Below are 24587 nucleotides of genomic sequence, written 5' to 3' on the forward strand. Positions count from 1 at the left end.
AGAAAAAAATATTTTTGGATTAGCACAGAAGTCACAAGAGTTACAAAAAACTAAGATACAAACCGGGAAAATGCAGTTTGGTTCATGATGTTCCCAGGGTTAACAATGTTTGATGGTGTTGCGTTTTGAAGGTTAATATTGTCACAGCTGGTGGGGCAGCATAGGTGGAGTCACGTTTTGGGGGACTCAGAAGGAACTCCCGGACTTCCAGGATTGGGGCCTCCTAAGAGGCGGTGGGAAGGAGGTATGTGCTCCCTGATGTACCTTGGGTTGGACACTTCCCAGAAAAGGGGAGCTCCTAATAGGAAAAGGAGCCCATGCTCCCAGCTGGGAGATGGGAAGGAACTCCTTGGGCCATTAGGATCTAGGTAGGGGGGGGGGAAGTGGTCGTCTGACCAATCCAAAAAAACTCCTCCCTATGCTGTGACCAACACTCCTTGGTGTAATAAAAAGCTGTGGCTGGTTATGCCAAAACACAAAAAGTTGTCTTGTTTGGGGCATAATGCACGACTACCTGTCAAATGACTTTAAAGGTTTAGTGTTTTCAGAGACATCATTCAGTGCTTTAGGGGCTTAGCTTATGTGGCAATCAAGTGAGTCAAGTTGCAAGAAATTATTATGATGACCGCAAATACGATTGTTTTTAGACCTCCTGTGAAAGACATGCAGCATTAAGCCTTATAGTTGTGCCAAAGATACTCCCATATTTTTTGAGGAAACCTAAACTGAGATTTGCAGAACTTTAGTAAAAGCACAAACGACACTATCATGAAATAAGAAAAGCCTGTAAGCACCTGGGATAAAAGTGGGATTCTGCATACAGAGACCACACCTACGCATCTGTCACAGTCATTCCAAGGAGGATCAATGGAGAACTCCCACTAGTCCAATTCTGTATCCCTCCTACTTCCTTTGCATTTCATACTGTGAGTATTGTGTACAAATTGTATACATTATAGAATCATAGAAACATAGAATCATAGAATTATAGAGTTGGAAAGGGCCATACAGGCCATCTAGTCCAACCCCCTGCTCAACGCTGGATCTCCCCAAAGCATCCTAAAGCATCTAAGAAAAGTGTGTATCCAACCTTTGCTTAAAGACTGCCAGTGAGGGAGAGCTCACCACCTCCTTAGGCAGCCTATTCCACTGCTGAACTACTCTGACTGTGAATTTTTTTCCTGATATCTAGCCTATATCGTTGTACTTGTAGTTTAAATCCATTACTGTGTGTCCTTTTCTCTGCAGCCAACGGGAACAGCAACCTGCCCTCCTCCAAGTGACCTTTCAAATACTTAAAGAGGGCTAATGTCCCCTCTCAACCTCATTTTCTCCAGGCTGAACATTCCCAAGTTCCTCAACCTATCTTAATAGGGCTTGGTCCCTTGGCCCCAGATCATCCTCGTCGCGCTCCTCTGTACCCTTTCAATTTTATCTACATCCTTCTTGAAGTGAGGCCTCCAGAACTGCACACAGTACTCCAGGTGTGGTCTGACCAGTGCCGTATACAATGGGACTATGATATCTTGTGATTTTGATGTGATGCCCCTGTTGATACAGCCCAAAATGGCATTTGCCTTTTTTACCGCTACATCACACTGCCTGCTCATGTTTAGTTTACAATCCACAAGTACCCCAAGGTCTCGTTCACACACAGTGTTACCTAGAATCGTATCCCCCCATCCAGTAGGTATGCTTTTCATTTTTCTGACCCAGATACAGAACACTTATCTTTATTAAATTGCATTTTGTTCTCATTTGCCCATTTTTCCATTGTGTTCAGATCTCGTTGAACTCTGTCTCTATCTTCTGGAGTATTTGCCAGTCCTCCCAATTTGGTGTCATCTGCAAACCTGATGAGTAGTCCTTCCACCCCCTCATCTAGATCATTAATAAATATGTTAAAAAGTACCGGGCCGAGCACCAAGCCCTGAAGTACCTTGCTACTCACCTCCCTCCAGTCTGATGAAACACCATTGACAACAACTCTTTGAGTGCGGTTCTCTAACCAATTCTCTATCCACCTAAATATCTGAAAAAGCAGATTGCAGTCCTTCAATTTATCCATTAGAACATCATGGGGAACCTTATCAAAAGCTTTACTAAAATCCAAGTAAACGTCAACCGAATTTCCATGTTCCAGCAAACTTGTTACTTGGTCAAAAAAGGAAACCAGGTTGGTCTGACAGGACCTGTTGGAGACAAATCCATGCTGACTTCTTTGGATCACCAAATTGTCCTCCAGATGTTTGCAGATCGCTCCCTTTAATATCTGCTCCATTATCTTACCCACAACAGAGGTCAGACTCACTGGTCTGTAGTTTCCCGGGTCATCCCTCCTCCCTTTTTTGAAGATCGGAATAACATTTGCTCTCTTCCATGTCCTTTAAGGACATCTCCAGCCCCTAAAGAGGTCCTGAAGATGATGGACAAGGGCTGTGCAAGTTCTCCGGAAAGTTCTTTGAGCACTCTCTGGTGAATTTCATCCGGCCCATGGGATTTGAACTCATCCAGTACAGCTAAATGCCTCTCGACAACCTTTCTGTCCATGTCAACCTGCCACCCAGTCACTATCCTTTGGCTACTGCCATCTCTAGATGTGCCTAAACCCTTTCACCTGTTGAAAAAAAACAGATGTAAAATAGGTGCTGAGCCTTTCTGCTTTCTCTGCATCCTCCGTTAGAGTTTGTCCATCCGCACCCAACAGTGGGCCTATTGCCTCCTTTACTTTATGTTTGCTCCTCGCATAACTGGAAAATCTTTTCTTGTTATAGTGGGCTTCCTTGGCCAATCTTAGCTCACTCTCAGCTTTGGCCTTTCTGATGATTGATCTACAGTGCCTAGTAACCTGTAGGTACTCTTCTTTAGAGCTCTGTCCTTCCCTCCATTTACTGAACATTTCCTTTTTCTTTCTTAGTTCCTCATAAAGTTCTCTGTTCATCCAAATAGGCTTCTTTGTAAGAAGAGCCTACTGCAGACATGGAATAGATATAAAGTTAGGTTAGAGAGGTATACCCCACTTTGTATTTCTCCTAAAGAGATAGTTAAAAGACCAGAGAAGAATATGAGAGATCAGTGGATTAGATACAGAGATATTTTGACTAACTCAAAAGAAGGTACTAAAATGTTGAGGTGGGAAGAAACGTCTGAGGCAGTGGATGGATGGTTTCAGTACCATCAGTTGTATGAATGTTTTAAGAGAGACAAAGCAACGGGCTTTAGTTTTGAGAAATCCAGATTTGAGTTAGAGATATTAGACAAGGATGAGAAACTTATATCAAAGGCTTATAAAATGCTACTAGAGTGGGACACAGAAACGGAAAGTGTTAAATTAGTCATGGTTAAGTGGGCCAAGGATCTAGGCTATCCAATAGATATGGAGACTTGGGAACATTTATGGAAGAAAAAAATTAAGTTCTCAGATAGTTATGATTTGAGGGAAAATTTTTATAAAATGTACTTTAGGTGGTACTTAACTCCATCAAAATTGGCAAAATGGTCTCAGGATATTGACAAGAGATGTTGGAAATGTAAGATAAATGAAGGCCACTTTTTCCATATGTGGTGGAGCTGCCCCAGGATGGTTAAATTTTGGAACAAAATATATGTAGAACTTAAGAAAATGCTGGGTGTTAACTTCAAAAAGAAACCAGGACTATTTCTATTAGGTATAACGAGAGATGAAATACCTAAAGAATTGAATATATTGTTATTGTATGCCATAACAGCAGCCAGAATGGTGGTAGCAAAAGTTTGGAAAACAAAGGAGACCCCGTCGCTGGAGGATTGGAAAATGAAATTATTGGATTTTTCAAAAATGGCTAGACTCACAGCATTGTTTAAGGACACAGACTTAGAAAAGTATAAAAATCAGTGGAGACCATTTTGGAATTATATGGGGGAAACATATATAAATTTGGAGTGGGAATTCTCAGTTGAGATTTAAATAGGAGGTTCAGAATTTGTTTATTTGCATCTGTCTCAGTGTACAAAAATTATACAATATGTTGTATAAAGTGTTACTGGAAGTTTAACCATGTTATATTGGAAGACTACAAGATTTATGTTATTATGGAAAGGTATTATTAAAAAAATTACTAATAAAATTTAAAAAAAACAAAAAAACAAATAGGCTTCTTAGAGCTCCTGCAGTGTTTTCGTCTTTCTGGGATAGTCATTGATTGAGCATGCAATAGCTCTTGTTTGAGTAGCGCCCACCCTTCACATGCTCCCTTCCCTTCCAGCATTCTCGTCCATGGTATGACACTCATCATGTCTCTGAGTTTATTAAAGTTTGCCCTATGAAAATCCAACATCCGTGTCTGGCTACAAGCTTCCTTGGCTCCCCATCTCAAAAGGAATTCTATGAGGACATGGTCACTCCCCCTAGGGTCCCCACTTCCTTCTCCTCATCTACCAACTCTTGCCTGTTGGTCAGTATTAAATCCAGTGGAAGCGTAGAAGCGTATCCCCCATCCAGTAGGTATTATCCTGTAGGAATAATTGTTTGACCCTTTCTTCCTTTGGGGGGAGATTTAGTTGAGCACCCCAGTTTCTGACCGTTGAAATCTGGGGTAGTAAGAAGCAAGCCTTTGTCATTGTTTTTCCATGCTATTCTCCAAACATCCACTATAGCAGTGGTCCCCAACCTTTCTGAGGTTGGGGACCGGCAGGGCATCGGGGCGTGGCCCGCGGCCCACGCGGGCCACGGCCACGCATCGGCCGCGCCCGTGCACCGGGCCGCGCCCGCGGGCCGCGCCCACGCATCAGGCCGCGCCCGCGGGCCGCGCCCACGCATCGGGCCACACCCGCGGGCCGTGCTCACGCATTGGGCCGCACCCGCGTGGGCGCAGCCAGGCCCTGATTCCCTCTCCCCACCCTCCCGCAGTAAGAAGGTTCCCGGGCCGCAAGCTTGCAGCCTGGGAAGTTTCTTACTGTGGGGGGGGCGGGGAGAGGGAGCCGCGGCCCGGCGCCATGGCCTTCGCGGCCCGGCACCGGGCCGCGGCCCGCAGGTTGGGGACCACTGCACTATAGGAAACATAACCTGTCTCTGAGGGAAGGCATCTCATAAGTGTTAAGACAGCAAGAAGCTGTGTTTTTATTTTTACTGTCTATATTCTATATCTTGATCTCTTAGATTTCCCTATTAGCTTAATTGTTGTTTATAGAATAAAGCATTTTTTTCGGTGTATGCTTTGATTCTGTGATAATCTGTTTATTATGTCCCCTCATGAACCTGCTGTTCAAGCACAATATACCAACTAAAACAGAAAAGGAAGACATGGGAAGCTGCTTCATACAAGAGCACAGACAACCAATGGCCTCTTAATATACTTAAAATATTTAGGAAGTAGCAGAATCTTCTGAGGGATGTTTGTGTCCAAGAGGCTAATCTGTCCATATAACTATTTTTTTATTAACAGAAACCAAATCTTGAATACTGGCAATATTGTTGTGGTTGCCTAACAACAGCCACTGAAAGCATTTGTTTCTTAAAGGTATAGGCAAGGCTTCTATTATAGAGAATGGGGCTAATGTATTTTATTTTATTATTTCAATTTTCTTAAAACCTGGGGCTTTCATCAATTTTGTAGAAAGATCTGTCTTGGTGGTTCATGGTTCTAGCCTCTGGATTTAAATATATGCAGATTTGGTTGCGGTGAGATTTAGATATGTTGATGAGTCCAACAAGTGCTGGTATTATATTATTATCTAGTTTCTACTTTATCTTGGAAGGCACTGGCAAACCACCCCGTATTGAGTCTGCCATGAAAACGCTAGAGGGCGTCACCCCAAGGGTCAGACATGACTCGGTGCTTGTGTGCTGCCCTCACCGGGCACACGCAAGGTTAGTGCAAGCGCAAGCATGGTTACCGAGTCAAGCAAGTTCAAAGTGCATACCAGAGAGTAGTCAAAAGTCCAGTCCGGGTCTTATTAGGAATTGTTAGCTGACGAAGTCCAAAGGAGAACCAAAAGAGTTGTCATTTATCTTTACCAAGATCAAGCCGGGAATCAGTCAAATAGAGCTTCGCCGAAGCGTTGGGGAGCAGGAAACCAGTCAAGGCAACAGGTGGACATGTACACAAGGTTGCAGCCACACTGGGAAGCACTTCTGCTGTCACACCAAGTGGCTGCACCTGGCACTCAGCCTTCCTTCGATGAATGAGGCCCACCTGAGCCCAACCTAGCCTGTTGCTGTAGTCTAAGCCAAGCACTTTGCCTGCGTGTTGCCAACGTTGTCCTCCTGCATTCCCTCCTGCGCTCTGGAGATGAGTCTGGGCTGTTGCTGCAGGCTGAGGTAATGCTGGTGCAGAGGGCATGGTGCTTGTCTGGCTGGGACCTGGTTGTGGCTCCCTATCGGGACTTGCCTCTCTAAGCAGCACCCTGCTGCTTTGCTCCAGCTCCTCCACTTCTTCCTCCGAGGGAGCTGGCAGAATGGTGGTGCAGAGGCAGTGGTGCAGAGGCACCCTTTGGAGATGGGGCCATGACACCTTGCACAGGGGATACCTTTACCTTTACCTTACTTTATCCTAGCCAAGTAAGTCAATACAATTTACTTATGTTCTGTTTTCCTGTTTCATCTAAAAATTCTGCAATTGGTAGACACTTTGGCTCAGCCTGTCAGGTGGAAGTTTGGGTAAAGACAATATTGCAAATTTCACATCATATTACCTCTATTTTAAATCATGTCCTTCATACTACCTCTCAGGGTTCTTTTCAGGATAAACAGAGGAGGAGAGAATGAAGCAAGCACAAGATAAAAATGCACAATATTTTCCATGCATGACTAGCATATGCATGGAAAGTTCTGTACATTATTTTTATAGATTAACATTTTCATTGAAGCTCTTGATGTTCTTGCAAACAATAACTACTAATTATGGCCACTCCCCTCAATATAGGACTGAGGAGGAAGCTAAAAATGACTGAATCAAGGTTAGGCTGCAGTATGTTCCTTTAACTGTTGGGCAGTTCTAACTAAGATTGCTTTGAAGTTAACACAGAACTAAAAGTTTTAAAGGTGCATCCTTTCTACAGTTATTTGGGGTATGCAGTTATACTTCCTGCCTAATGCCTAATGCCATTCTTAGTTCCAGTACATACCAGACAATGGATTCAGTCTCAATCAGAAGAACACTGTGCTTTGAAGACACCCCACATTAAAATGTGGCTTCCTGTTGTTCTTTTTCAAGTTACAAGTTCCTTGTTTCAAAATATATTTCTTTTGATCTCTAAATTTACCACATACCATTATTTGGAACTTATCTAGGCCTGGGAAACATTGTTTAGGGTCTATGGGTAGTATAATGCATTATTCTTGAAGATGTCTCAGTGTGTGAAATATTTTCGCTTGAGGTATTTAAATATATTTGAGTTTCACAGAAAATAGAAATCTGAGGATGTTACCCAAATCAGTCCTTGTATCAAATCTGTTACACTAGAGTTCCCCTTTATATGTGTTCAGTAAGAGCACAAAACATTGTAGCCAAAATTGGCCAGTCCATGTCTATACAGATCTATGCCATCATATTTTAGATGACAAAAGATTAAAATACATACAAAGTGCTCAACCATCAAGTTATTTTTTCATTCTAACAATGTTTAGAAACAAAGAACTATGAAGGAAAATCAAGGTACTGAACAATGTAACAAGACCAATCCTGGTATCTGTGTTACTTTTAGATTTAAAATATTAAATTAATGTTACTTAATACATTGTGTTCTTCCCAGTTGGCTAATCCACAGCAGTCCTGGCTAGAGATGGGAGGTAGATGATGGGTTGCCCAAGATGAGACCAAAAGATGTGGTGGAGAAAATGGGATGATATTTCATAAGGACGAAAGGGTTCCTTGACCAGGTGGCTATGGGGAGTGACTTGTTGGCTGGAGGGCAGACCAATCCTGAAAGGAGAAGGAGAAGCTTAGAAAAGGGTGAGTAGGGTAAAAAGTTAGAAAAGGATAAAATAGGGAATGGAACAAAAATGGAATCAAATTAATCATACTGTGCTTGTCCTGAAGAACTGAGAGCCCAGGGACCCAGTGTTGTAATAGTGAAGTCTGAAGTTTCATTTATTATGGTTGAAGACCAGCAGAATCAGAGATGCAAAATCAAATAAGTAGACATACCAACAAGATCATTCTAAAAGTACACATATAAACATACACAATGGAGAATACTATAAAAATGCAAAACTAGAAAATATGGTGCACTAAACTAGCACTGTACCTCAGTAGACTGTGGTGGCTGCACAGAATCTTACAGCTATGTCTGAGGTTCGAGACCTAAGATCAGCTAGAAAAAGGAAGTATACCATTCCTCTGATCTTTATGGAAGTTTATGGAGGATAGGCCGAATAAAAGTGTATCTTAGATCATCATAAAATGGGTGTTGCAGCAATGCATGTTCAACTGCTTCAACTTGCTTAGTAGCACAGGAGTATAAATGTGTGTGAAATGGAATATTATAGTACCTCCCTTCTAGTAAGGCAAAAAGTACTCTATGTTTGGGCATCAGTATATTAGCCAAGTAATTTGACAGCCCTAATTTCTTGTTCCTAAGAACAAGTTCCTAGGTGGAACTTAAGTGGTGTTGGAGTTTGATTTACATAACAATCACCAATTCTCATATAGCGATGTGGTTTTCTCTATTTCTTTGGTTGTACTTAAATTCTTTTTGGGGTGTCTAGGTTTTCAGCAGATTTCCTATAAAAACAATGGTGTTTTTAGCAACTTGAAATGAAGAAACAACCTGGTATGTTTCCCTATGATGATACTTTTGGTTTTGAGGGGAAATTGCATTTTGTTTCCATACCTCAACATGATTCTTTCAGACTGATAATTGAAATACAGCAAAAATCAGACGTGTTGGGGGATTTCTTATATATAATAGACAGAAATACAATTGATGATGCCTCTCTTTCACTGCCTCTTGGGACCATTTTATTTATAACTAGAGGCAAAGCCCATTGCACCCAGGAAAACAAAGGGTGCTAGGATGCACACCTGCACTATGGCCTTCCTCGGGACTGGCCACATGGCAAAATCTCTTGCCCACCCCTGGACTCTTGAAGCCCTGCCTCCAGACCTCAAGGAAAATTCCTGACCCAGGGGTCACCAACCTCCATGTGCAGCCTAGAAATCTTTTGTAATTGGAGGTCATCTGCAGACTATAGAAATCAGCTTCCAAGGGGAAATGGCTGTGTTGGAGGGGGGACTCTACAATGACAACTCATCTCCCGGCTCCTGGAAATGAAAGGGCTTGATTGGTAGGGGGAATACTGTGGCACTGTGCCCCAGACAGGTTGCAGAATGAAAATCTTCAGTTGGAACCTGGGGCTTTAAGAAATTTAAGATCATTTCCAGCCTATGTCAGATTTTCTCAACTTTTTTTACCATTAAGAAACCCCTGAAACGTTCTTTATGCTTCCAGAAACCTCAGAAGTAGGATCTTCAGGTCCCAGCTGGAGGCTGGCATCCCTGTCACTGTTCATGGGTGCCATCCTCTAGAGGAACCTGGAGAACCCCCCGAATGAAAACTCCCCCCAGACTGTAGAGATCAGTTCCCCTGGAGGAAAGGGCCACTTGGAACAGGGTCGGGGGCTGTTTGGCACTGCCAGAGAGAGAGAGAGAACACAGAAGACAAAAGTATTCCTCTCTTCTGAAATTGCAAACCTTATGAACCACACAGTCACCTCTCCAAGTAGGAAATACCTGAGTGTCGCCCTCCTTGGATTGCTCTGAGAAGCCATTGACTAGAAGGGCCAGATTTAAAGGAAAGGATCCCATAACAGTCAATGAGCAAGTCAAAAAAAGAATTACGTGATCCTCCTGCAACAGCATCTTCTGCTTGTGCTTTAGCTACATCTCTTTCAGACAATGGCAATTTGTACAGCTTGGTGTAATGGTTAAGAGCAGCTGCTTCTAGTGTGGTGAACTGGATTTGACTCTCTGCTCCTCCACCTGTGGGGTGATCTTGGGCTAGTCACAGTCCTGTTAGAAACTGTTCTCTCAGAGCAATTTTTCTCAGAGCTGTCTTAGTTTCACCTACCTCACAGGGTGTCAGTCAGTTTGGATTTTATAAGGTTTACTGATGTTGACATTTCCCAACCTGCTCTTTGCTACAGTCTCCTGGCTTCTCCTGGAACGGGTGGCATCAGGCCATGAGAAGTACAATTGCAGGATTTGGCTGTGAGGAGCCATACCTGGGCCAGTTTCCTGGGGTGAACACTGATCTTCTGGGTACCTTCCTCACCTTGATGCAGTTGCAGAGAGGAACTGCATGACAGATGCTGGCTGAGAACTTTAGAGGAAAGGCACCTCTGATATGGAGGGTGACATGCCCCTTCAGAGAAGTGGGCATGGATGTAAGATGAGGGAGCCAACCAATCAATCAGTTTATTCAATATAGTATTAGTATTAGTATTAGTATTAGTATTAGTATTAGTATTAGTATTAGTATTAGTATTAGTATTAGTATTAGTATTAGTATTAGTATTAGTATTAGTATCATCATCATTATTTATTGCCTACCTCTCCCTGAAGGCTCGAGACAGATTACAACATCTGGATAAAACCTCCAATAAAACCCCTTAAAGCATACATAAAATCAGAACAAAATACAATCAAACCCCATAGGAATAGAGATGCTGTGGCAAAAACTCTGTCCTGAAATCCTCCCAATAGTACATCCTGGAGGGGAAGGGTGACAGAAGGTGCAGATGGAATTCGCTACTGCCACTCCTGAAGATAGATGCCATGACCTTGAGATATTGGGGTGGTGAAGGAATGCTTATAATTATGGGAGGAATTTCCTATCTTTGGTTCAGGATATGGTGAACAACTGCTATTTTAGTTGTGTTTGTGCAACATATCAGAAATCAAAACAGGCAATATTGCTGTATTTATTGTAATAACACATATCTCTACACTAACAGAATTTTAAAAATTATTCTTCCTGTTGAAAGCTTTTTGTTACTGCCATTTACATTAGTAATATTTGTTCTGAACAAATCTCGCAAAGAACAATAACGAGTTGTCAAAACCAAGACATGAAGTTCAAACTGCAGGTGCGTGGAATGACAAATCAAGATAGAACGTAGAAGTAGAAATCAAGAATTTTAATATACATATTCTGACATGGCTTATGTCAAGAATGGTTTTATTTGCAGTTTCAACTGAAGTTTTCTGTGTTGAATTCTGTTGTCAGAATTCTGTTTACTACTTAATTCATGCTGTTGCCAAGCTAAATAATTTTGTGAAAAAAACTGAATATTTTTGTTCTAAACTAAAGTGCAGTATTTGCCTTTATTGATTTACGTTTACATGAATCAAGATGTTTGTGGTATAGCAAATTTTATTCATGAAGTGAACACAATCGACTCTGTAGCTGCCAGTAGATATATCTGCCAGTGAGCATTGATTCTGTACCACATATTGCCCTATTGCAGAGCTCTGGCATTTTAGCCAGGCCATAATTTGCAGTGTTCTGAAACAAGGACATGGTAATATGGAAATATTTCAAGACACAGACACAGACTTAGCCTGCAATTGCTTAGTGGTTTATTGGTTTCTCATAGCAGTATGTGAGCCATGTCCCTACCAGAGTTAGAGCTAAGGACTAATATTTGCCATAACAGACAGATCAAGTATTTGGCACAAGATAATAAGACTTAGCGTATATTCAGCAAAGACTGCCTAAAGGAAAGATTCTGTGTCATAACATGAGTGACACATTCACAAAAAGAGAGTAAATATACATCAACAACCAGCCATTACTTTCTACCACACTGTAGATACATGGAGGATGTGCTGAAAGGAGAAGTCTGGTTTTTGTGAATGTATCATATAGATAACACCTGTCACAATGACACCAACCAACCACATATGGATCTTTCATGTAAATTTGAGTAGCGCAGGAGGTCATATGAAGGTGGATGATTAATGTGCATAGTGTGCTGCCTACGTCATTGTAAGACTATAAACTCTGGGGTCAACATTTGCAGCATGCCACCATGCTCAAGTTCCTTTGAAGGGGTGGACCCTGGTCAAATGAAGAGGCTGGAACTAGTTAGAGTGTCTGTGATCCCTATATGTATATGTATATTATCCCAGTCTGTGTCTCTTGGTAGCTGTTTTAGTTTTTAATACTATAACCTATATTTAGATGAGAACAGTAAAATTAGTATCATCCTCAAGCCCAACGTGAGCATTCCAGAAGCATCTGGCTGGCCCCTATTGGTAGACAGAATACTACGGCAGCATGGAGAGGCTGCACTATTAATACTGAGTGGCTGCTAAGTAGAAAATTCCAGAGGGATAGCTGCATTAATCTTCAGCAATCAAAATAACAGAGGTGTGTGAGAGAGAATTTTAAAAATCTTCAAGTGTAACAATTGTGTTGAAACCAAATTAACCAAGCTACTTAGTTCTTTTAAGAAAACAAAGTGGGTTTTTCATGTAGAATAACTGATGTTTCATTGCACCTTAAAATTTATTGAATAAATCAGAGCTTGACAAATTCAAGCTACCAAGTCACCATGGTCCCAAGAGGCAGTGAACTGCAAAGGGGCAATGGCTCCTTTCCTCTAAGGAATATGGAGGCAAAGAACACACAAATTATGAAGAAAAACAGATTTTATTTGGTAGCTTAAGTAGTCTACAGAAGAAAACTATATCAATAGTATAATCAATGCAAGAAAATAATATGCTTAGGGAACCCAGCAGACTACATCCATCCCTTTCCTGAACTCCCTTTTTCCACTGGGGAGTTGTGAGGGAACTCACATCAGTAAATGTGAGTACATCAGTAAATGTGAGTACCCTTGAGGCTTGACAAGTAAATGTGAACTTGCTTCCAGAAGAAAAACATTCAAGGTGTTATGGTCTTCAAAGTAGCAAACATTTATCAAAAACCCAACAACTTTACAACTAAAGGAAAAACGTAAATCATAATAACTATGTACATAGCAACATCTGCAGGAACAGGATCTTCAGTTCACTTCAGAAAGGGCACTCAGAACAAAAACAAATCCTAGCAAACAGTGTCCAGTAATATATGAAACAGAGAAAGTCCAAAACATTAACTTAAAGCAGTGCAACGTTGCTTCCTCCCTATATGTTCCTTCAGTGGCTCATGCTACAAGGGCTCTGGATGTTTTCCCTTGCTTGGGCCTGCAAAGAAATTAGCAGTTCCTTCAGCCAAGCCCTAGGCCTTCTCTCTCCTGCTGAAGGCCAAACTGAATCATAGGAATTTTTTTAAAAAATTCTAACAGCTTGCCAAACCCTTCTTTTATAATATTACCTAGAAGGGAAATTCTAACATACAATAGTTCCCTGGTTAACTGCATCACATATCTGCAAAGAAATTAGCAGTTCCCTCAGCCAAGCTCTAAGGCTTCTCTCTCCTGCTGGAGGCCAGACAGACTAAGGAGGAGAGGCTCTTGCAGTAGTTAAAATATGAATAGATTTACTAATTGCTCACAGTCTATGAATTTTTTAAATAAGATTTTTATTTTTATTTTCCAGGATTAAAGATAATGAAATACAGGCAATCTACATTGTTAGTACAGAAAAAGAAAGGTTATACTCTTCATTTAATACATTTAGTTCCCCGTTTCAATCCCCTTTTGTAATATTTAAAGATAATACAATGCAAGTAATCTACATTATTGATACAGAAAGAAAAAGATTATGCTCTTCGTTTGATACACTTGATACCCCGTTTCAATCCCCTTTTAACTTATTTTCTTAGGTAAATCAGATAAGGGCCCCATTGTTCTTGAAAACCCTCTTCTCTTCATTTAAGATTATAAGACTCCACATGGCTACAGTATTATGGACTTTTACCCAAAGCTTATAAACTTTTTCACGTTTCCACCACATTTAAAAAGAGAAGTCTACTTTGTTACCATCGTTTCAACATTTGTTTGCATAGTTTTTAACAATTTTAACAATCATAAACAATTTATACTTAACGTGGTCTTAGAGCCATCCACATTTCCATTAGGGAAAAGGAAAAAGGAAAAAATAAAAGCCTACTTAGTTGTACGGAAAGAAATATATATATATAGGTTGTTAAGTTATATAAGTGTACATTATTAATACAAAAATGATAAAATAGAGTCTTCATTAGTTAGTAAAATAAAGTCGTCGTTAGTTACATTTACACCTCCTCAGTTAGGTGCCTCCTTTTAGTTATGCTTTAAGTTTAAGCTGAGAGTCACTACAGAGATATGTTAAATAATTCAAATTCAGCTAACATAGGAAATCTAAGACCCCACACTTACATGGTAGTATAAACCCATTCCATTAAGTGTCTCCTTTTAATTAAGCTTTAATTTTGGGCTGGTAGACACTACGAAGTTAGATTTAATAATACAAATTCAGCTTACTTAGAAGATCTTAGACCCCAGATTAACTTCTTAACTAGTTATATTGCCTATATGGCTACGGAAAAAAGGAAAAGGAGGAAAAGAATTTCAACCACTGTGTCTCATTTCCGTTCCCCAAGCTTCTTAAGGGGGTCTTATATCGAGGCTTGTTGCATCTTGTTGTTCCCATTGACTTATGTTCTGTCCAGTTGGCCTTTGGCTTAGAAAGTGCAGTTGTAGTCTTTCCCTCGGAGTATACATCGGTGAATCTTGAAACAGTTGTACCTCCTGGGCTCCAATATCAGTACAGTTTTTTTTCCCAAGAAGCTCCTTTCAATCAATTACTTTCACAGCAGATCCATATATCTTTTGATTGGTTCTTGTGTACTGTTGCTTTGGAGTGGCTGTATGTCTTCTTAGGTAGGGTGTCCTTATCTAGGCTGCAAAGCTCCGACATCCCCTTTTCCATCTCCATAGTTTCAAATTTCTCTTCTGCTGTTAATTTTCCACCTTGTTTAGAGCTATCATCAACCACTGTTATTGATTCATCATTCCTGTTAGAGACTTCTTCCTTGACGAACTCCTTGAGCATATTTTTAAGCAAGCCATCTGTAAATGCTTTCAGATCTTGAGTTTGTTTCTCTATTAGATGAGCATTTTTTTTTAGCATAGACATGTTCTAGGCTTAGAATTTTGTTAGTCTTAGGCAATTTTGCAAAAAACCAGTAGAGGTCCTACAGAGTCCTAACGAAAGCAACAGTCTGTTTTGATATTAAAGCAATGTCTCGTACTGGAACAGAATTCTCCCGAGATCTTCCCATCCACGGCTCTTATCTCTTATCTCCGAAAACCGAAACAAATGCAGTAAGAGCTATTACTAATTAGTTTGAGTTAATTTAAGTCCTTCTTCTACTTAGAAAAGAGAATTAGCCTGCCTCATATCGACGTGGCTTCAAGCAGAGCCAGAGACAGGGGAAAAATGAGAAACGGAGAAACGGAAAAGTACTTGCATCTCTGTGCATTGATTGATGTCTTAATGTCTTGGAATTTAGCAGATGTTCTCCCCTCAGTTCACAGCATTCATTTGCAGTAAATCGTAGTAGAGGATCAAAGTAGATTCACTTATCTTCCTGTCACTCTAGCTTACTTAAATTAAAGAAAGCAGCTTTCCACGCCGAGAGTTTGTTCCAGGGGAGAAGGTGCCGGGGGAAACCCTACTCACTGTTTATAGGCTCGATCTGATGTCTGCCAGTTGTTTTCACTCCGGAGTTGTGATGAGTTGAAAGTCTTGCAGGGAAGTATCCAATTAGCTTTGTAGATTAAAATAAGAGCTTTGTAGATTGCAGAGTTGAAAGAAAAGAAAAAAGTTTTAAAATGGCGGACGGCACTTACTGGACCCTGTGCACACTGAGCTTGCGTTCTATGGGATATTAATTTCCCTGCGGAACAGAGAGGCCCCAGAGATTCACAAGGAATTCCTGAGTAGATGGTGGGTGGGCTGGCGTACCCAAAACCCGATTCTGTCAATCACAGCAGCGATTGACCCTCAGTGGAACAGGAGCTCGAAGTATTCGAGCTATCCAAGTGCCATGTCTCCCCACAGTCTATGAATTTTTGCTCATTCAGCCCTAAATTTTAAACATTTTATAATGAAAATAAAGCGTTGCGGTAAAAAAGGGTGATGAGCTAACACCAGTTCCTCTGGCTGAAACAATGAGGGACCAGTTCTCTAGCCTTATGGGGTGCTAATCCCATGAGGTCAGCCATGTAAGATAAAATGAGTTTCCAAAACTATTACTTTAGTAGCTGTAGCCAAAGTAGGCCAAGACACTGGGCTTAGATTGAAGCCCAAAAACCTAAATAACATCACCAGAATATAATTAGCATGGCTTATTAAATGAAATGTGCAAAAGGTTACAAATATAAGAGCACTTATGAGCCATGCCTTGCATCTACTCTCCCACAAGAAAATGTGTATAAAGAACATTTAGCAGATGTGTGCCACCCACTGCCATCATGTGCATCCACTTTCTCCCACCTGAAACTTATGGAGCTAGCAGCCAGCTCCATAGGTTTTGGGGGGGGGGGGGCATTTATATGTGAAGGCAGCATGCAAGCTTCAGGTGGAGTGTGCATGTGTATACAAGGGTGGTAGGTGGTGTGTGTGTGCATGGCAGAGCAGCAAACACCTGCTCCCTGAGTTTTAGGGAAGAGTAGGCATGTACAATGGCCAGCACTTGCAGCAAAGTCACAAATGCTGCCCCTAAGTTTCAGGTGGGGAGATTGGAGAGATTCCCCTTCCTTATTAATGCCTAAAGTGGGGTGAAGTTGCCAAAGCACAGGTTCCCCCAGCTCTCACTTCTGCTCAGGGCTCCTTGTGATATGGAGATGGAATGTGAGTGCAAACTCTCTCTTAGTCTCAACATCGAAGCCCCCATGATCTCATTTGTACTGGTGTCTCTCTCACACACACATCATTTACAGGTCATCATGACATTAGTTGCCAGAGAGGGCTTTCTGTAACTTACTAGGCCCAAAAGCCTGAACCCAAGATTTTGAATGGCCAAGAAATTGCCAGGACAAGGCTAGTTACTTGACAGCAAGCATTCAAAATAGATCACTATGGTATGTTCCCACTACTCCCTTTACCAGGTATATAAGTTATCAACAGCATACTGTTCATCAATTACAGATGTATGCAAAGCAGGAACAAGCATTTGGGTAAGCAAGTTTCCAGTTTTGCAAAGCAATTCAGGAACAATTAGAGAGATGGAGGTCTCCGTGACTCTTGGATATAACAAAAGCCTTCCACAGTTCCATCACAAAAGGTTCATATTTTCAGCAATGAACACTGTAGCATCTGTCAGAATCACTCACTGGAAGCACTGGAATCCAACTAGTTTTTTCAATGGCAAAGAAAGGAGGAAGTCATCTCCTTCGAGCACCAAAAAGCTATGCTTAGGGTCATGGGACCTGCTTGGATAAAAGATATGTAGAACTAGGGCAGTAAAAAAAGAGGGGAGTTGCTGAGAGTGAATGAAAAAGCTGGCTGAATCCTACCCAATTCTCATTTATCATTTTGCATCAGGACATTTTGTTGTGTGACATAAAAATAATTGTGTGTGTAGTTCCTGCCATTGTTTGTGTTGCACTATTCAGTAGTGGTGGATGAATTCATTTTTGTAACTGTTTTCTATATTAGCTCAACATTCAGTTAAATTGAGCTTTTCACAGCATAACATAATTTTGACAATATGAACCAAAATTAGGTTAGCTCTTTTTGTAGTGATCAACCAGGTCTGCCTGTCTGTCTGTCTATCATCTATCATCTTTTTTGTATTAGCTTTAATAAAATAATGAGAAAGTTTGAATAGGTTAGAATAAGATTTTTGACAGCAGTTATTAGAAAATTTGGTAATTAAAATATGAAGGCCTGAAGGCTGAAAAATGAATCTAGCTTGTAAAATTTTGGGCTAGCTCCTAGAGCCAAAGAAAATTCATTGGATGCCTGAAAGGGGGGGGGGTTGCGGGATTATATTGATAACTAGGGGCAAAGCCCGTTGTATCTAAGAATACAATGGGTGCTACAGCTTGGCAGTGGGAAGAGGAAGGGGAGGAGTTGTCCAGTCTGTAAGGGCATGGGGTTGAATGTGTGTGTTGTGTGGGAGGTTGTGGTGGCATGGTGGAAAATGAGGATATGGGTGTGGAGATATGAGTGTCAAGATCCTGTGGTTTGGAATGCTCATTGCGTGTGGGAGAAGACTGACCTTTGGGAATTGTGGCATAGTGGTTACAGATGAGCTTTCCAGAGCCATGTCTTCAGATATGTGAAGGGAAAATCAGACTGGAGACTCTTCTTAGGGGAAGATTACATGGCAACCAATTCCCCCCAGTTCTGCGTCATTTCCCTTCTTGTGTAAATTTGGCCACGGACACCGAAATGCCCCTCTGCCCTAATACACATGGGGTAGTCACAGTACACAGCTGTCCACCCTGTGCCTTCTTTTCCATTTTTTCACTGTTGATAAAATGTTATGTGCCCACATGCTTCTTTCATGGTTGCTCCTTAGAAGAATGGATTTTAGTACCCTATTGCTTACTACCCAAAGGAGTCTCAAAGCGGTTCACAAACACCTTTTCCATTTGTCTCTCCACAACAGTCAACCTGTGAGGTATGTGGGGTTGTGAGAGGTCTGAGAGAACTCGGAATGGGCCGCAGTGACCCAACAGGCCTCAGGTGTCTTAAAGCATTTTCCAGTCCTCTTCCCTTCTTCTCCCTCTCACTATTTACAGTTTCAGGCTGTAAGTATTTATTTAGATCTTCCTGCACTTTCCAGACTCACAGGACTGATGCTGGTCTGCCTGCCTGCGCCCCAGAATACAAACAGTTGTGGTAAGGGCTGGCCATAACCCATAGGCCAGGAGGGACACTCCTGCACCACTCCCTACCAACTGCAGGCAAAAATGGCTCATTTGAAGGCTGGACTCTGAGGCATTGTACGATTTTGAAGTCCCACCTCCAAACCTCCAGGAATATTTCCAACCCAGGGGTAGCCAACCTCCAGGTGTGGCCTGGAGAGCTCCTGGAATTACAGCTCACCTGCAGAGTATAAAGATCAGCTCCCCAGGCAGAAAGGGCTACTTTGGACAGGGTTGTGGTAGAGAAGAAACATTTAAGGCCTCCCACACAGGTTGTTGTTGAATTGAAAGATTTGAGGCCTACTGCACAGGGTTGTTGTGCAGATGAAACAGGAGACAAAAGAGCCAGCTTCCTCTGCAGAATAACGCTGTGCAGTGACCTCAAATCTGCAGAGAGTTGCAAAGAAGAAAGACACATGGCTTGGCTGTGTCTAACCCCCGGCCAGAGCAGTATTTTAAGTGAGAAGGGGCTTTTCTGTGGCCTCCCTGTCAGCCAACTGTTTGGCAGAAGGGGAAAGTCCCCCCCCCCTTCAAAAGGAAGGCCCTCAGTCTCCCCTGCGTTGCTCTTGGAAAGGCCTCCCTCCCCTCAGTCAGGGCCTGTCAGAGGCTCCTTCGCAGCAGGCCTGAAGGGGGGGAGGGGGAGCTCTCTGCAGCCTCCTGCCAGCTCTGTCAGGGCTCTGAGGCAATTTGCAGTTGGACATGGCAGTTAGGACAGCCTTGGGGCGAAAAGGGCTGGCCCAGCCTCTGTTCTCATCCCCGTTGGCAGCTCTTCTGACCTCCCCTCCCTACGGTGGTCAGGAGCAGACTGGCAGCCATGTCTCCTGATTGCCCCTGGCTCGCTGGAATTCTGGTCTGTCCTGGTAAGGGGCCAATCCGATTGGCCCCTCCGCTTGTCAGTCCAGGGCCATGGGACCAATTGTTGCCCTTCTTCATCACGGACTGAGCCTACCCCAACACCCCTTACTGTTTTATTAAGAGGGAAAAGATGAGTGGCCAAACTGTAGATCTCCAGATGTCCATGGAGTATAATTACCTGGCACGGGTTCATGGTTATTGTAATTCATGGACATCTTGGAGAGCCACAGTGTGGTCACCCCTGATATAGATAAACCTGAAGTTCCATTTACCAGGTCACAGCTGTGTTACATTACATTGTACAGCACAGGTATACGGAACAGAAGATCAAAAAATTACATTAGAACTGATAGGAGTCAAGGTAGGTCACCTACACCAGGAATATGGCATTTCTACAGATAAACAGTAATACGATAGACATACAAACGCTGGAAACCTTATGTTCAGTGCAAACATTTCCATGCTTACAGATTACAATTTATTGTTTACAGATGCAATTCAATATGGAGATCAGAGTGCAGAGTTCTATATTTGGATCACAAAAATGAGATTCATGCATACTAAAAGTGAGACCCTCTGGGTAGCAGTGTGTATGAACAAGATCTTGGGGTACTTGTGGACTGTATGCTAAATATAAGCATATACTGTGAAGCAGCAGTAAAGAAGACAAATGCAGTCTTGGACTGTATCAATACAGTCATCACATCAAACACAAGATTCATAGTCCCACTGTATACTGCATTGGTCAGACCACACCTGGAGTCCTTTGTGCAGTTCTGCAGGCCTCACTTCAAAAAGGACATTGTTGTGTATTGCAGGACCCTGCCCAACTGAATGACACGCTGTCCCCAATAACCAGTGGTGCTCCCCAATAGTCTAGGCTTAAGCCAAAGCCAGACACTTTCAAAGTCTGCTAAGACCCTGTTGGGCCAGACTCCTTCCTTTTCTTAGCCAGAGATTCAACATGATAGCTGTAACCTGAAAGAGATCTTACTCACTTCTCCCCCACCCCCCACCCCATTGTATTGCTGTTTAAGTGACCAAACAAAGTTCAGTTTGTCAAAAAGCTTTTTAGGTGATCCCTTTTTCTATTCTAAGCCTATCTGCCAGGGGAAATGACTCCCCCAAACTAACTGCTAGACCCAGGGAGGCATGATTATTTACCTATTAACACCCATCTCCTAACCTGGATAAGACATTTTTCAATATCCTGCCCTATACCAAATCCCATTATGTGCCCATCTGGCTTAAGTCACGTCCAGAAATTGACCCCCTTGCCCAAAAACATGTATAAACAGTAATTTTGCCAAGCCAAAGTGTGCATCTGATTTGGATCCATTCAGATCACCCTACATGCTAGACATGTCGCCCTCTTTGCTTCTGCCCTCTCCAGGACTGGTAAATATACTGATTTCCTTTCCCCCACTTTATTTTCCTATCTACTCAAATGCTAGTGTGCTAGATATATTTCTTCCAGGCCAAACTGACCAGGAATTTTTGTTTTGTTGAGGGGGGGGGGTGTCATCATTTGGGCATGGAATTCTGGTTCACTGTGGGTATGCAGGTAGTTGTGAATTTCCTTCATTGTGCAGGGGGTTGGACTAGATGGAGGAACCTTCCAACTCTATTATTTTATGATTCTAAGTATTAGCTCGATCTTCATGTCTCCTCCGGTGATAACTATTGGAGAGCCTAACAATAAATCAAGATAGGCAGCTATGTTAGTCTGTCTGTAATTGTAGAAAAGAGTAAAAGTCCAGTAGAACATTAAAGACTAATAAGCTAAATGGTGCTTGCAGTGACATGGACTTTTGAGGCAGAAAAGTAAACAGACGGGATGAACGGTCATAACCTCCCTGAAGTTGAAAGAGAGTGGGAGGAGTGTTGGGGGCGTCGCAAGAGAGGAGCCGCAGTTGCCACAGCAGCAGCAGCCAATTGATTGCATCCTGATTGGCCCTATTCCTGCTCGGACAGCCGAACTTGCTCCACCCCAGGGCCAGTTTCATAAATATTAAGAGGCACCACATGGATAAGATATGCAAAGAGCTAGCAAACATGGAGAAATCAGCATTGGTAATGAGGCAGGAAACCTAGGTCTCAATTCAGATCAGGTGTCTTGAGCTTTGTTATCAGTTGCAATGCAGCAGTCTCTCTTTCTAGTTTCCATTTGAAATTCCTTTGAAAGAGAACAGCTACTTTTAAATCAGCAACTGAATGCTCTGGAAGATTAATATGTTTCCCCACTGGTTTTTTAATGTTGTGGTTTCTGATGTCAGACTTATGTCCATTAATTCTTTGTCAAAGGGATTGGCCTGTTTGTCCAGTGCAGAGGATGGAAGGGCATTGCTGACACATGATGGCATAAATCACATTAGAGGATGGACAGGAGCATGAACCTGAGATGAGATGGCTGACGTTGATGCATCCACTGCTAAGATCTATTGGCATCTTGATTTGTTGCAGGCCTTACTGTTGCAGGTGAGAAGTTATTTTAGCTTAACAGGTGGTCTTTAAGGTTCCCCCCTCCCCGCCCTACCATCTCAGGTTCATACTCCTGCTCATTCTCAAGCTGTTCATAGCTTGGATGTATATGCCTTGGCCTAGAGAATGTAATAAACAATTCATGAGTCTGGTGAGGCGGGCTCTCTGGCTCACAAAAGCTTATGTGACAATTGATATGTCAGTCTTTAAAGCATTCTTCCTCTCTGTGCTATTTTCAGTGAAAAGGGCAACCTTTGATTTCTTGAAACCTCAGTGGCTTATTTCCCTGCTGTCTGAAAAGAATTGTTAAATTGGAAGGAAATGAAGATGAAACAAAATACCATTTCTTTTTCACCTGCCTCTTATAGATTTTTTAAACAAATTCTAAACACAATGCTTACAATAAATCTAGGAGTATCGCAAAGATGGATTCAGGCCAAGGTTGTCCTGCTTATACATTTTGCCATTCTAAATTGAAGCAACAAAATACAATGATAAAAAATTCTCTTGTGGGGCATCAAGCAAAATATTCAATTGCATAACTAGCCAGTACTTGACTTGCAGGGCCCCTGTAGTGTTTATGAGCTGGGATTCCTAGGAAGCCATTACTCAGCTGTAGCTTCTATTTGTACTTGTTTGAATTCCTTGCAGACGAGTTCTAAACTCTTCCATTCTCAATACTCTCCATGTGTAGTAATGATGGGGTTAGCTCATAGAATGAAAACTGCCAAATAATCTCCCAGGAAAGATTAAGAGACTCAATTCTTATTTTCAGGTGTAAGCTGTTAACAGTTCACAACATTTTCATTTTCACACCTCAAATAAGAACTAAGGGCCATTTCGCACGGCTTCAAAGTAGCAGAATGGTTGCTATTTGGAAACGCTACTAATTTGCCATAACCCACGACGTCGTAGACAATCTGCAACAATCCTGAAACCAATCAGCAAAAAGCGCTTCGTTGTGGCGCTTTCAGGGGAATCCAGAAAAGTGGATTCACCCTCCGGATAGCGATACACTCCTGCAACCAATCTGCAACAGTAGCGCTAAAGACCTGTGCGTTACCATTGTTGCTGGTTCTTCAAAGTCCCTCCCCCTGGCTCTCTCCTCCAAACTTCCGGCGAAGCGATCGCCATTTTTTTTTCTCCGAGCGAGCGGGGATAAACGCACCAGCGAGCCTCTTTCTGTTTAGAGGCTTCCCTGGCTTCAGTCCTTCACCATTAGTCACTAAGCACAAACCACTGAAAAGCCCGTTTGCTGAAATAAAGTCCCTTTATTTTTTACAAATAAATTCAGCCGAAAATCGGGCCCGTGAGAGGGGGGGGGGATTTTTTTTTTATCACTCGAGGCAGCGTGCAAACGATCATACAATCAAACGACAGCTCACATTAGGCAGCTGGATGGGTCTCTCCGTAGCAACGAATCTACCTAGATTCGTTGCTATGGGTCGTTTTTTTTTTTTTAAAAACCTTTCTTAAAGGGAAAGGGGCTGTTTGGGAGCATGCTAACGGCTGCCCATTGGCTGCTTGACGGCCAGGGGCGGGACGAGCTTGGCAATAGCGCTTCCTTTCTAGCGATTTCTGCCGAGACCGGAAGCCTGTGGGAAACGCTAAAAAACGCAACTGATTCCACTACAAAGGCAGGTATGCATAACGACGAATTCCACTATTTTAAATGGCGATTTTTCATTCCGCAAACAATTTGCAACAAAGATCCCTGTGCGAAAAGGCCCTAAGTCTTAACTACTCACACTTTTTCTTAAATGTTTTCAGCTATGCCACCTTTTGAAGGCTAATTTTTTGTATTGTTTGGCAGGAAGGCAGATGTAGCCCGTCAGAAGACACCACACCAAATATTTTGGAAAAATAAGGCCACAGCTACAAGGGGCACTCAGTACAGGAACAAACATTTTATATTTAGAGAGAAACATTTTCTTCAGTTTGGGGAATTGTACAGAGCTATTTTATGGACATTTTTTAACTCCTCAATTTTGTGAGGATGGGAGATTGAAGCTGAGAACAGGGATTTACCCACCTAAATATATGGCTGGTGATTATGTTGCCCAGATATAATAGATTTTTTTTAAATTGTAGAACAGCTTTATAAAAGATGAAATGATACATGGTTTTGAATTTAAAAATATAATACTATGGTATCTCTTCAGAGCACATAAATCTTTCACCATTTGAATTTAAAAATATATATTGACTATATATCAGAACTGTCTGAAAGATAACACTCAAAATAAAATCTGATTTAAATGCTCGAAAGACCATTTACTGAAGGTTTAAGAGCAGCTTAAGACAGGCCTGATTAAAATATGGCAAGCATTTCACTTAACCTAGGCACTTCACTGCTAAATGTAATGTTAGCACATCATTGCAATTTTTGCCTGGGCTTTGGATCGCTGGCATGGACCAAATAAGGATGATTTTAGATTTCTCTCTCCTGCTGTTTCCATCCAAA

The sequence above is a fragment of the Paroedura picta genome, chromosome 1 (genome assembly GCF_049243985.1).
Source record: "Paroedura picta isolate Pp20150507F chromosome 1, Ppicta_v3.0, whole genome shotgun sequence".
NCBI lineage: Eukaryota > Metazoa > Chordata > Lepidosauria > Squamata > Gekkonidae > Paroedura > Paroedura picta.